A 12,627-nucleotide genomic window follows, 5' to 3' on the forward strand; every position below is an offset into this window, starting at 1 on the left:
ATAATCTGCTCCCTAGAGCCCCACTACCTCGCATACTGCCCCCTTATCCCACTCAGGTCACTGTGGTCTCAGTACCTTTCTCAATTTTGTATATATTAAATCTATAGAAAAACCTCTTGCGATTACACAACTAAAATTAACATGTTGCATTTTCACCCTTTTTCTTAACAAAAAAAACACATTTCTGATATATAATATAATAAACTTTGTGAATATTTATTGTTAAAGAAAAACGCTTTGCTCTCCTAACATATAAAACTATGGAGATGAGAGGAGGCTGCTGGAAAAGAGATGCCCACACCTGCTAAACTGTGCTGCACTGTACCTGAGAGCTTTTACTATATTTTACTGTATCTAGTAAGATAATGCTGTACCACTGTACCGTATGAAGCACTAAATCAATTTCTAGCCAGCAGCCTTCTCCTTCTCCAGTGGTTCGTCCCCTCTCCATAGACTTCAGTGTGTAAGGCTGGGTAACAATGCGGCTGCTAATAACCCTTTTGTTGCCAGGGTTTGGGGACATTTTGCACCCCCGATAGCTAAGGCAACTTTCACACTTATATGTTGTACAAATTAAACCTTAAAAAAATCATACTTGCCTATTTCCCCCATAGCTAAATAAATTCTGAAAGTAGGCACCTACAACATTGTCAAAATGTCATTTGGCTCTGTATACGAACAGGCACCTACATGAATTTTTAAATTTAAAGAGGACCTTTCATCACTTGGGGCACATGCGGTTTTAAATACCACTAGAAAGCCGACAGTGCGCTGCATAAAAACCCTGCGGGATAAACCAAAACAGCAACGCATCGTGATTTTTCCTGCAGCGCTTTTCACAGGAATGTGACTTTCTGCTTTCATTATACTTATAGGGATACCGCTGAAATTTCCGTAGGTATAATTGACATGCAGCGATTACCAATACTGCAATGGTTTTGGAAATCGCAGCATGTCCACTGCGCATATTTTTTCTACAAGGTGTGGATGGGTTTTGTTAAAATCCCATCTACCTTGCATTTACGCTATTTGGTTTCTCCGGCCATAAGATGGAAATGTTAAAATGTAAAAAATTACACACAAAGGTGTATCCCTAAACCCTATATATTTCTTTAAAGTAGACAAATGGAAGATTAAATTTGTCTCGGGAGGTCATCAATAACCATGTTCACCTTCATGTAACTTTGTGACAAACGCACATTATTTATTTATTTTTTAAATGCACTAGAACATATATTTGTACCTAAAGCTCTTATATTTAATTTAACATTCACACACAAAGCACATATAAAAAAGTTCAAAGGTTTACACAATTCATATTCACAGTAAACCTCAACTACAACAAGAACTCGTACTTTCAAACCCTGATACAGAACTAAATTAATATTTCGAATGTCATTCAATATTTTGAAAAAAAAACAAAACACACTATTATTCTCATCAGAAAGCTGCCAAAACCAGAATTTTTTTTTACGGTGATAGTCAGTGGCTGAAAATGTCTTGTCTGAATGTTTATTTGTTCATCTCTAGTGATATTTATTACACGCTACAACAATAGCGAATTACTATGAGATGGTCAACATATTTTGCTTTGTAAAGATCAGGTATGGACAGGATAGAGACAGTGTGAAATGTAAACTTTATTAGTGACTTTTTACCTTTTTTTTTTTTTTTCCATTTGTATGTGTTTGGTGCAACTCTTTTGACACTGTGACCTGGATGATGGTAAACGTTTGGGTTACAGTGCCAGTAAACTTCCTGAGTTATGTACAGAGGGGTATTACATAAAAAAACCCTGCTGATTAAGCTCAGAGGGGTATTCCATTATCTGCGACAATCAGAGAGCGAAAGTACAGTATGTGATCTGATCGGAGAGGTGATAACATGTTATCACCACCATGGTCCATGGTGCTCCTTCCCCTGCTGTCACATACAGTATATGCCTAGGTTATGATGGGGTTTCTTTATGGCATTTTAGAGCCCCATATCTCAGGATCCATTTGGGCTATGAAGAAGAACTTAATTTTAAAGATTTTTTTGGGACCTGCAGATCTCCATTCCAAACAGTTCTTACCAGAGAGTAGCTTTGGATCTTTAAGGGCTATCATAATAATTTTGGTATTAGTTTAGAGAGTCTAATTTTTACAATGATTGCAAAATCATCTTCATAGTCAAATGCTGAGAATGATGTAGCCCTGAGCGGTCTCGTAGAAACCTTGCAGACATAGATTGGACAGACTCTGCTTCCTGCTTCTGTGCCATTACCATCTGGAGATCGGCTACAACCACTAGCATGACATCACAGGAAGTCCCCCCCCCCCCCCCCTTCTTGGAGGTGGGGGGGGGGGGTAGGAATTGGCTTAGCGTCCATTTACTTCTAATAATGTAATGGCATGACATTGAGTGAGTCAGAGCATGAATTAGACCAGGGAAATGGGAAGACTACATGTGTGTGGTTTTTATGAACTTTGTGCAAATCGTCCAGTTTTCCCAGATTCCTGAAATGCAAAAACTATCTTGCTGTTTCATAAATCACCTGGGAGCAGTGAAAAAAAAAAAGTCATACTTGCCTGTCCCTGATGCTCCAGTGTCCTGCTCACAATGACTACTGAGGCCAATCAGTGGCTTTAGCGAATCTCTGCAATAGATTCATTTCACAGAAGGAGTGGAATGTGCCAGGAGTATGTTTTTGTTTCCCCCCCCCCCCCCCTCCCCCACTGCCCCCAGGTGATTTAAAATTTAAAGGTGTTGTCCATTTTTGCCTGGACAATCCCTTTAAAAACTGGTTTGTATAGGTAGATTTTGCATCAGCAGCAGTCTGTCTTACAGCATTACCTGGTATACTACCCAGCTTTCGTAGGACCCTGAAAATCAAATCAGACGTGGGATGGCACAACTATGTGGCAAGGAGTGGGATTTATTTAGACATATGTAGTATTCAGTACTCCCTATCGCATTTCCACAAGCTATGTTACCCAGCTTTCCCAAGTGGAAACCCCAACACAGGTGTGAACCTAGTATATTTAGTATTTAGCAGTCCTTGTTACAATATTACCTTGTATGTTATACAACTTTACTAGAATCCTGAAAGAGAAATTCTTTCAAACTATGGAATGATTAGAGCAATATAGTATATTACATAATTACATAATTCTTTTATATTATAGATTTAGCTACGGTAGGTAAATATAGTACTCATGATTCCTTATTACAGCTACACTTTCTTTGTTGCCCAGCTTTTCAGGAGCCTGAAAGTTCTGTATCAAGGAGACTTATTTTATATTATATGACTTTACTCTAGGTTCACACTTGCGCTCGGGTTTCTGTTCCTTGGGTCCGCTTGGTACTCGAAAAACAGAAACTCACTTTGCATACAAAGCGGTTACCTGCGGAGTATAATGGGGTCTGGCTAGTTTCCGCCCGAAAAATACGAAGAGAAAAGTCCTGGAGAGTAATGTTTTACACAGTCGCGGGGACTTCTGCCAGCAGCAACAATGGATCAGCAGGACCGGACCGTGCAGGGAGGCACTGGGCCAAGGGGAATGAGATTTTATATATTTTTTTCATTTCCCCTGGCCTGTTTAAAAGTTAACATTTTTGTCCGAACAACCCCTTTAATATCATGAAAAGATTCAGAGAATCTGAGGAAATCTTTGTGGGCAAGGGCAGAGGTCAATACTGAATGCTCATGATCCACTGGACCTCAGGCGGGACTGCATTAAAAGCTCGCATGAATCAGTAATGTAAATCACTGCATATGCTCAGGAATACTTGTCTGTGAATGCTGTTTGCCATGCAATGCACAAATGCTAGTTAATGTTGTCTCATGCTAAAAAGAAGCCATGTATTAAAACCAATTTACAAACGTTACTGACTTCTTTGGTCCAGAGTTCATCTAAATTGTACTGAGGTAAAATCTAAAACTACTCTATAGTCAGACGAATTAAAATCTGAAATACTGAAAACCACAGAATTGAAGAGGGGGACTATCTAGCTTATCAGCGCACCGTGCAATAACCTGCATCTCTAATGGTATGTATGGGGTTGTAGTCGTGCCTATGGCATGGGCAGCTTACAAATCTTGAAGGACACTATCAATGCTGAGTAGTTGTAGATGGGTTTGAGAACAGCAGATGGTCCCACCCAGACGACCCAAATTGCCCTGAATTGCCCTTCCTGTAATCCAGACCATTTTACCAATAGAAAACATCTAGCACATTGTGAAACAAAATCAGGCAGTCTGCCCCCTCAATTCCCAGAAGTTTAGACTAGTAAAATGAAGGGATGCTACACAATAGTAGACATGGTCCTGCCCAACTTTTTTTGAGATGTGATCCTGCGTGAAATGGAACAATATCTAACTTTCAACTTCTGATCTATATATATGGTAATATTGGATTTCGGCTCATGTCATTGTTTTCTTTTCATTTTACATAGTATCTCTAATTTTGAAACTGGATTGTATTTATTCCAATAAAGTAGGTGGGTAGACTGAATGCACCCTGCCCATAATCTCCTCCTAGCTTGATATAGCATTCTTTGAACTCCCAGGTCTGTCATATCTGTGTTTTCTGTTCAGCAAGCCCAATAGATCAGGGGCAGGCAACCTTTGGGGACTCAGCTGCAACTCCCAGCATGCATACTTGCTCTGCTGTTTTTGGAACTTCCATGGAAGTAAATGTAGTATGATGTTAGTTGTAGTTTTACAGAAGCTAGAAGAAGGTTGTTGACCCCTGCAATAGATATATGTTTGACTCTTCCAGAACTTAAATGTCATAAACTGTTTGATAAGTTTTCATAAAGTTAAGCAATATCGGGACTGTGGATAAAATTTCTTCAAGTCTCATCTCCAAGTCTCATCCACATGCTGCAACCAAAACCACACAACGTTAAACCCACAACATGTCAGTTATAGCTTTAAGTCTTGCCTATGGATTTCAGCCTTTGCAATGTAAGGGCCTGTGCACACGGAGTAAACGCGGGCTCGTTTTTGCATAATACACGTGTAAAGAATACACGTGTAAAAATCAGACTCCCATTGACTTCAATGCCATTTCTTACACGTGTAAAAAAAAAAAAAAATGTACGTTTTTTTTTGCGCGTATTTACACGTGTAAAAAATGGCATTGAAGTCAATGGGAGTCTGATTTTTACTCGTGTATTTTTTACACGTGTATTTTGACAAAATCAGCTCAGCTTTAGATCATGTGAAGGCAGCCTTAAGGTCCAAGGTCCCCAGAGGGCCTGAAAGCAAAAGGAAAAAAAAAAACTATATAAAATAAACAAACACTTTAGGGATTCCCACACTCAAAAATGCCTGAACTATTTTAATATAAAATATTTAACCATACGGTGAACATTAGCTGTTTTTTAATACTTTGCCTCCTGATCAAACCGTCAGACCTTCCCCCAAATGGTTTCAATAAAAATGTCATCTTGTCCTGAATAAAAAGACGCCACACCCATCTGCATACACATAAATATTAAAAAGTTACAGGTGTCACAATATGGCGACATTTTTTTTTTGTTCTAATTTGCAAAGTCTTTTTTTTTTTTGTTTTAAAAGTATAAAATTTTACAAATCCTACTAATATTATCCTACTAATATTATAAATGTGAACGTTTGGATGTTTGTGTGTTTGTTACTCAATCGCGCAAAAACGGTTGAACGGATTTGGCTGACATTTGGCACATAGATAGATAGGAACCCCGATTAAAATATAGGCTACTTTTTATCCCGGTAAATGACATCACTACATGACCGTTAAGCATGAATTTACACACACACTACGTTTGAGGACCTTCATGAAAAATGAATGAGAGAGGGCGGAGCTAAATTTCCTGCAGCGTGCATAGCTTGTGGAAAACCTGATGTGGCCCAGCCTCACCCAGATTCTACCTCCAGTGGCCCCCGGGTAAATTGAGTTTGAGACCCCTGCTTTAAATCAACCAATCTCTACTGTAACAGATAATTGTGGAAGTTGGGGTGTGAGTATATATACTCACATATGTACACTAAATGGCTAGATACAATGACCCCTCACATACGTTTTCATATAGTCCCCCACAATCCTTGCAGAGACCAATTCATGGTTGAGGTGAACAAATATATCAACAATACCTGAGGTAGCTATATTCCCATCTGTGAATTGTAACCAAAAAGTATTTTGTTGCCAAATTTGCTCTTCTGACATTCATTCTCCATTAACCAGCTAAACTTGGATTGGAAGCAATTTGGTACTACAAATACTCCACGATACAGAGGTTAGAAAGCAGAGAATAAGAACCAAGGTTGGATCAATGAGATATAACTACTTGTGTGAACTGTATTAACAGGAGTAGTGCCCACTTGTGAGGTTGTGCATTCTCCATATATTGCACATGCCACACTCTTTCTGCCTCCTCATCAACACCATTGGGGATGTCATAGGAGCAACACTTCCACTGAAGTATGTGTTTTATACGTATTTAATTATGGATAAATAGAGTTGTTGAAATCCCTAAGTATGTGGATGCAATTTCTTAAGTTCTCATTCATTTTGCTGCTACTTTAAAATTAAGCAAATTTTCTGCCCAGGGTTTCTTTGCAGAAATTCGGCAGCATTTCAGTCCTGTGAAAAATTGCTAAGCCTACATTTACATAAAGGTGGGTGACTGTTTTCACAGATCCTTTATACATTGCAGTGTATGGAGGGATCTGTGAAAACGAGCAAAAGTAGAGTGTGACCGTGACCTATATATAAAGCTTCTACTTGAAAATTGGTTCAAAATTCCAGCCAGAATTATTTTAATGATTATGAATAGAGATGAGCGAACAGTAAAATATTCGTTTCAAATAGCCGCTCAATATTCGACTATTCGATCGAATATCGAAACCTATTATAGTGTATGGGGAAAAATGCTTAGTTTCAGGGGAACCCACCATTTGACTCAGGAGGGTTACCAAGTCCACTATGACACCTCAGCAAATGATGCCAACACCTCTGGATTGCTACTGGGACAGCAGGGGAAGCATGTCTGGGGGTATCTAACAAGCCCAAGTCACAGTTTTCCCCCACCATCACAGCCTATCAACTACACACTTTCCACACTCAAAAAAAAAAAAAAAAACTATCAAAGTGGGGAAAATACCTGGAAACCTTTCTTCCCTAAATGGATGGACAGAAACCAAAATTTAAGCTAAAGAAACATTAACAAGCACCCCTTTAAATCACGTTGCCCATGACAACCACATATGGAATAGGCAATGGGAAATCCAACACTACCCACCCTGAACGGTCATTGTGTGTGTGTGTGTGTGTGTGTGTGTGTGTGTGTGTGTGTGTGTGTGACACGTGGTAAGACCTTCCAAAATTCACTTTTCTGGCCCTTAACGTGAACCCTTCCAAATTAAGTTAGAGGCCCTTAAACTGAGCTACCAGCAGAGATTGAGGCCCTTTAGGTGACTTCAGCCTCTTACCAGCAGAGTTTTAGGCCCTTTAACTTAGTTCAGCCTTGCACCAGCAGAGTTTTTTTTGTCCTTTGGGTGAGTTGAGTCTTGCACCAGCAGAGTGTTAGCCCCTTTAAAATTCTTGGCCCCTAAAATGGTGCAAATACTTAAAGGGTCCCCACTTGTTAACATAAATGATAAAACATAACTTTTACTAAATACACTAATAAAACTCGTCCCTATTCAGTCTTTCTTACTATGAGATCATCACCCTCTTTTTGATACTAAATAGGGTATAATAAAGATTTTCAGTGAGCACATTGATCAGGGAATAAGTACTGCTAGGTGAGTGTCAGCGGCTGGCTGGTCATATAGCTAATCAACCCCCCTGTCCACAGCACCCCAATCTACATTGACTTATTTCCTATCCATCCATTAAAGAGGTGTCATCACTGTATGAACACAATTACTGGTGCCTGTTCAATATAAAGCAAATACATTGTTGCAATGTTGAAATGTTAGAATGGCACTAATATATCTGGTTCTGACACTGCAGGGGGTAGGTAGGTAAGAGATCTTGTTCAGGCAGGTGGGCGTAAAGCAGTCAGTCACTCCACCATCTCTATCTCTCACCACTAGATATTACCCCTGCTAACCATAGCTATGTCCATTTCTAATTCAAATCATCCCCTACGCGTTTCCCTAAATAGTTCATCAGGGGGAGTAGATATTACTGCAAATTTGCATATTTGCAGTAATATCTACTCCCCCTGATGAACTATTTAGGGAAACGCGTAGGGGATGATTGGGGGTAACTTTTATTTAGAGGACGGCAAAGGTGGGGAATTGGATGCAACCACAACTACCGGTAATGGTCCTCTAATATCGGACTCTACATTACCTCTACAGGGTTCTGATCAGGTGTTAATAGTCCAAACAACATACTCCAGTACTTAAGATGTAGATCAGAAACTACTTTCCCTTCCGACACCAGATTTAACCAAGCTTCACCATCATCATCATCCTGCTGAGATGGAGCCACTAAAGGAAACCTTGCCTTCAAAGGCATGTTCTGGAGCTGCGACTGAGCCAAATCTAAACACTGAGTCCTTTGGAACTGAACAAAATTCACCAGCAGTGTTTTTGGTCCTTTGGGTGAGTTGAGCCTTGCACCAGCACGTGTCCCGTAACATCAGGCAGGCCCTAAATTCTGCGCAAAGTTGCACAAAGTTCCACTTGACCACCGACGCATGGACAAGTGCATGCGGCATGTCTCCCCGCCCAATATTCCTAGCAGGAGTGCTGAAACACCACCCTCTTCCTCCGCCGTTAAATCGATCCCAACTACGAGCTGGAAATGCTGTACCACTGGCGTGGGGAGATGTCAGCAGGCCGTGCTGAAGCTCATCAGCTTGGGGGACAGACAGCACACTGCCTCCGAAGTGAGGGATGCCATCCAGGATGATATGGCAATATGGTTTTCCCCGCTGCACCTGGGCCCAGGCATGTTTGTATATGTGATAATGGCCAGAACCTGGTAGCAGATCTGGAGCTTGCCAGACTCAAACACGGTCCACACATGGCCCACATTTTCAACTTGTTGGTGCAAAGGTTCTTTGAAACCTACACCATTGTGCCTGATATACTGGTCAAAGTGCGGCCATTTTCGTAAGTGAGAAGTGGCCTCTGCTAGGCTGAAAACATTCAGAGCACACTCCTTTCCTCTTCGCACCGCTGGCTGGCGGAGGAAGACGAGGGGGATGAAGTGGCATTTCATGTCACTGTCCTACATAGGGCTTGAGGGTGAAGTTCAGTGCATCCCATTGCTTCAGCATGGATGGTGAGAAGGGGAGTGTAAAATGGATGAAATGGAGAGTGACCCTTACAGTTGGGGGGCAGCGAAGTCATGCCACGTAACACACTGGCCCACATGGCTGACTTCATATTGTGTTGCTTTTCAAGAGACAAAGGCATAGTTCACATCATGGAGAGCAAACAATACTGGATTGAACAAAAAATTGGATTGAGCTGATATAGCGTGACTGAATTGCTGTGTCTTCCACTTAGCTTCGGGGGGAACAGCATTGAAAACAGGTTTGACCATACATGGCCTGACTGAATGAATGGCTGTCTCCCACTTAGCTTTGGGGGGGGTAGACCCTTAAAAATTGGATTTCGCGTACATAGCCTGACTGAATTTCGGTGTCTCCCACCTAGGTTTTGGGGGTACACACCCTGGATATCTGGACTGAGCGTACATAGCCTGACTTTCTGACTCTCCCACCTAGGTTTTGGGGGTACACACCGTGAAAAACTGGATTGAGCGTAGATAGCCTGACTGAATTACGGTGTCTCCCACCTAGGTTTTCGGGGTACACACCCTGGATATCTGGATTGAGCGTACATAGCCTGACTGAATTTCGGTGTTCTCCACCTAGGTTTTGGGGGTGCACACCGTGAAAAACTGGATTGAGCGTAGATAGCCTGACTGAATTACGGTGTCTCCCACCTAGGTTTTGGGGGTACACACCCTGGATATCTGGATTGAGCATACATAGCCTGACTGAATTTTGGTGTCTCCCACCTAGGTTTGCTGTGGATTCCTGCTATTTTTTTGCAGTGGGGGGACACCCCTAATAAAAGCTGTTTTTCACGTATATAGCAAGACTAGCTTTTACCCGCGACTTCGTCTGCGGTGATTTGAGAATTGGGCGGATACAGACGTGTGAAACTGTAAAAGTGCTTTAAAAAGTTTGGTGGGCTAGCAAATGTGATTTGATGTGTTATATTGTGTATGTTGTGATACAGACAATGTGATGTGTTATACAGCCTGTGTACAGGAGTATATATGTATCAGGTACTGTATATAGCAGTGATAGGTAATACATGTAATATATAGTATATACAGCCTGTGTACAGGAGTATATATGTATCAGGCACTGTATATAGCAGTGATAGGAGATGCATGTAATTATATAGTATATACAGCCTGTGTACAGGAGTATATATGTATCAGGTACTGTATATAGCAGTGATAGGAGATACATGTAATTACAATGTGATGTGTTGTATTGTGTATGTATAGTGGAAAGCTATATGTAAATGTGAGTGAGTAGAGTGAGGGCTACTCCTGAGGAGACAGTAAGGAGTGTGCAGGCAGGTTGAGGCAGGAAATGCCAGGCAGTGTGTGTGAGTCTATAGCTGGGGCTAGGAGTCCTGCTTTTGTGAGTCTCCTGCTAGGAAGCCATGTTGTTTAGTGGCACCAAAAGTAGCCTGTGACTCAATCCTAAGGGAAAACTATGTTTGTGGAAAATTGCACGCAAATCCGTCCAGGCGTTTTAGTGTGATTGAGGAACAAACATCCAAACTCCCAAACATCCAAACACACAAACTATCACATTTATAATATTAGTAGGAAGTAATTGCTGTGGATTCCTGCTATTTTTTTTTTGGGGGGGACACCCCTGAGAAAAGCTGGTCAGAACATATATAGCAAGAAGTAACTGCTGTGGATTCCTGCTATTTTGTGGGGGGACACCCTAACAAAAGCTGGTTTGCACGTATATAGCAACAAGTAACTGTTCTGTATCCCTGTTTTCCACCATCCGTGAAAAGCTGGACTCCTGTCCCTGCAGTGTATAGCTCTGAGAAGAGCTGTTGGTTTTCTTCTTTAGCTCTTGCCTGCCTACCTGAAGCTAAACCCTATCTAGCCCTCAGCAGATCTCTCTCTCTCTCTCCCTATCTCTGACCTCAAAAATGGTGAATACGGTGGCGGCCGTTCTTATAAATGGGAGGTCACATGTTTTTGGCAGCCAATGGGTTTTTTCAATTTTTTTTAAACTGCCTCCGTTGTCGTAGTTCCTGTCCCACCTTCCCTGCACAGTTATTGGTGCAAAAAGCGCGCCAGGGAAGGTGGGAGGGGATACGAATTTTTACTGCGTATGCCGTGTGGTATTCGATTGGAAACGAATACCTCGAACGGCCTGATATTCGAATACCTATTTGATCAAATGGTGTTCGCTCATCTCTAATTATGCCTTTAAAGCTTTTTTTTTTTTTTTTTTTTTTTTTTTTGTTAAATTGCAGATTCCACTGCACAATCCATGGCACAAGACACTCTGCTGATTTAGCTCCATTAATCTCAGGCTAATTTGTTGTGTAAAAGCTGCAGTAGGAGGCAGAGTCTGAGGCAGAAGACTGCCTCCAATTCACTTTCCACCATATGGACCTGGCCTTAGTCTCAGTTCACACAGAGTTATTTGGTCAGGAAACTGAATCAAATTCCTACTCCTAAAAACGCCTCACCATAAAACTCAGTGCGAACTCACCCTTACTCTCCCCAAAGTGAACTCTTCTGGTTAACCTCTCCCTTCTACATTATTCCTCAAAATCTTATCCCATGACCAAAAAAGTCTGTGAAGCATTGCGAAAGATGTTGCCACCATACAAGTAAGCTAGATAATAGCAACTCTATACCAGGCACTTTGTATATGTACATACACTGATAACTTGCTGTGTGTTTGGCTCCTGCAGCTTTGTTTGTTTTACCTTGTTGTATAAAAGATGGCTGGCCTACTGTACTTGCAGACACTTTTACCTTTTATGACTAAGGCCCTATTCACATTTGCGTTTAGGGCCGAACAGAAACCTATACGCATTAAAAAGCGGTTACCTGGGAAATCTGCAGACCCCTAGACTATAATGGGGTCCGTGTGGTTTCTGCTCAGTTTCTGTACGAAACATGCAAAGAGCAGTCCTACAGGCAGCACATAATTTGTGTGGAAACCACATGGCCCCCTTATATTCTCTGGGGTGTGTCTGGTTTCCTTAAGTAACTGTTTTTTAACATGTATAGGTTTCCGTTCGGGGGGAAGAGGTCCCCAAGCTGACTCCCCAAATGGAAACCCAAACGCAGATGTGAACTGTGCCTGAGACATTTTCCTTATAAGTTATAGATTGTAAGATCTTGTAAGCAGGGACCTTGCCCCTACTGTTTGAATTCTGTATTTTCTTACTCTGTGCTGTCTAATTTTATCTCTTTTTTTTATCTTTGATTTGTAAAGTACTTTGTAATATTTTGGCGCCATAGAAAGAAAATGGTTACATATTAATAATTGTACGCCAAGAGTATTGCAGTCAGATTATAGTAGTAAAGGGTCCTCTACTAGGGCACAACATGAATTCAGAGAACAGTTTTG

The 12,627-nt window shown here is 41.2% G+C and overlaps 1 protein-coding gene across 7 annotated transcripts in view; it reads left to right on the plus strand.

The window, feature by feature from the left end:
* Positions 1 to 12,627, plus strand: part of EPB41 (erythrocyte membrane protein band 4.1) — a 100,535-nt gene that overhangs the window by 22,169 nt on the left and 65,739 nt on the right. The window lies entirely within an intron of this gene.

The sequence above is a fragment of the Leptodactylus fuscus genome, chromosome 2 (genome assembly GCF_031893055.1).
Source record: "Leptodactylus fuscus isolate aLepFus1 chromosome 2, aLepFus1.hap2, whole genome shotgun sequence".
Lineage (NCBI taxonomy): Eukaryota > Metazoa > Chordata > Amphibia > Anura > Leptodactylidae > Leptodactylus > Leptodactylus fuscus.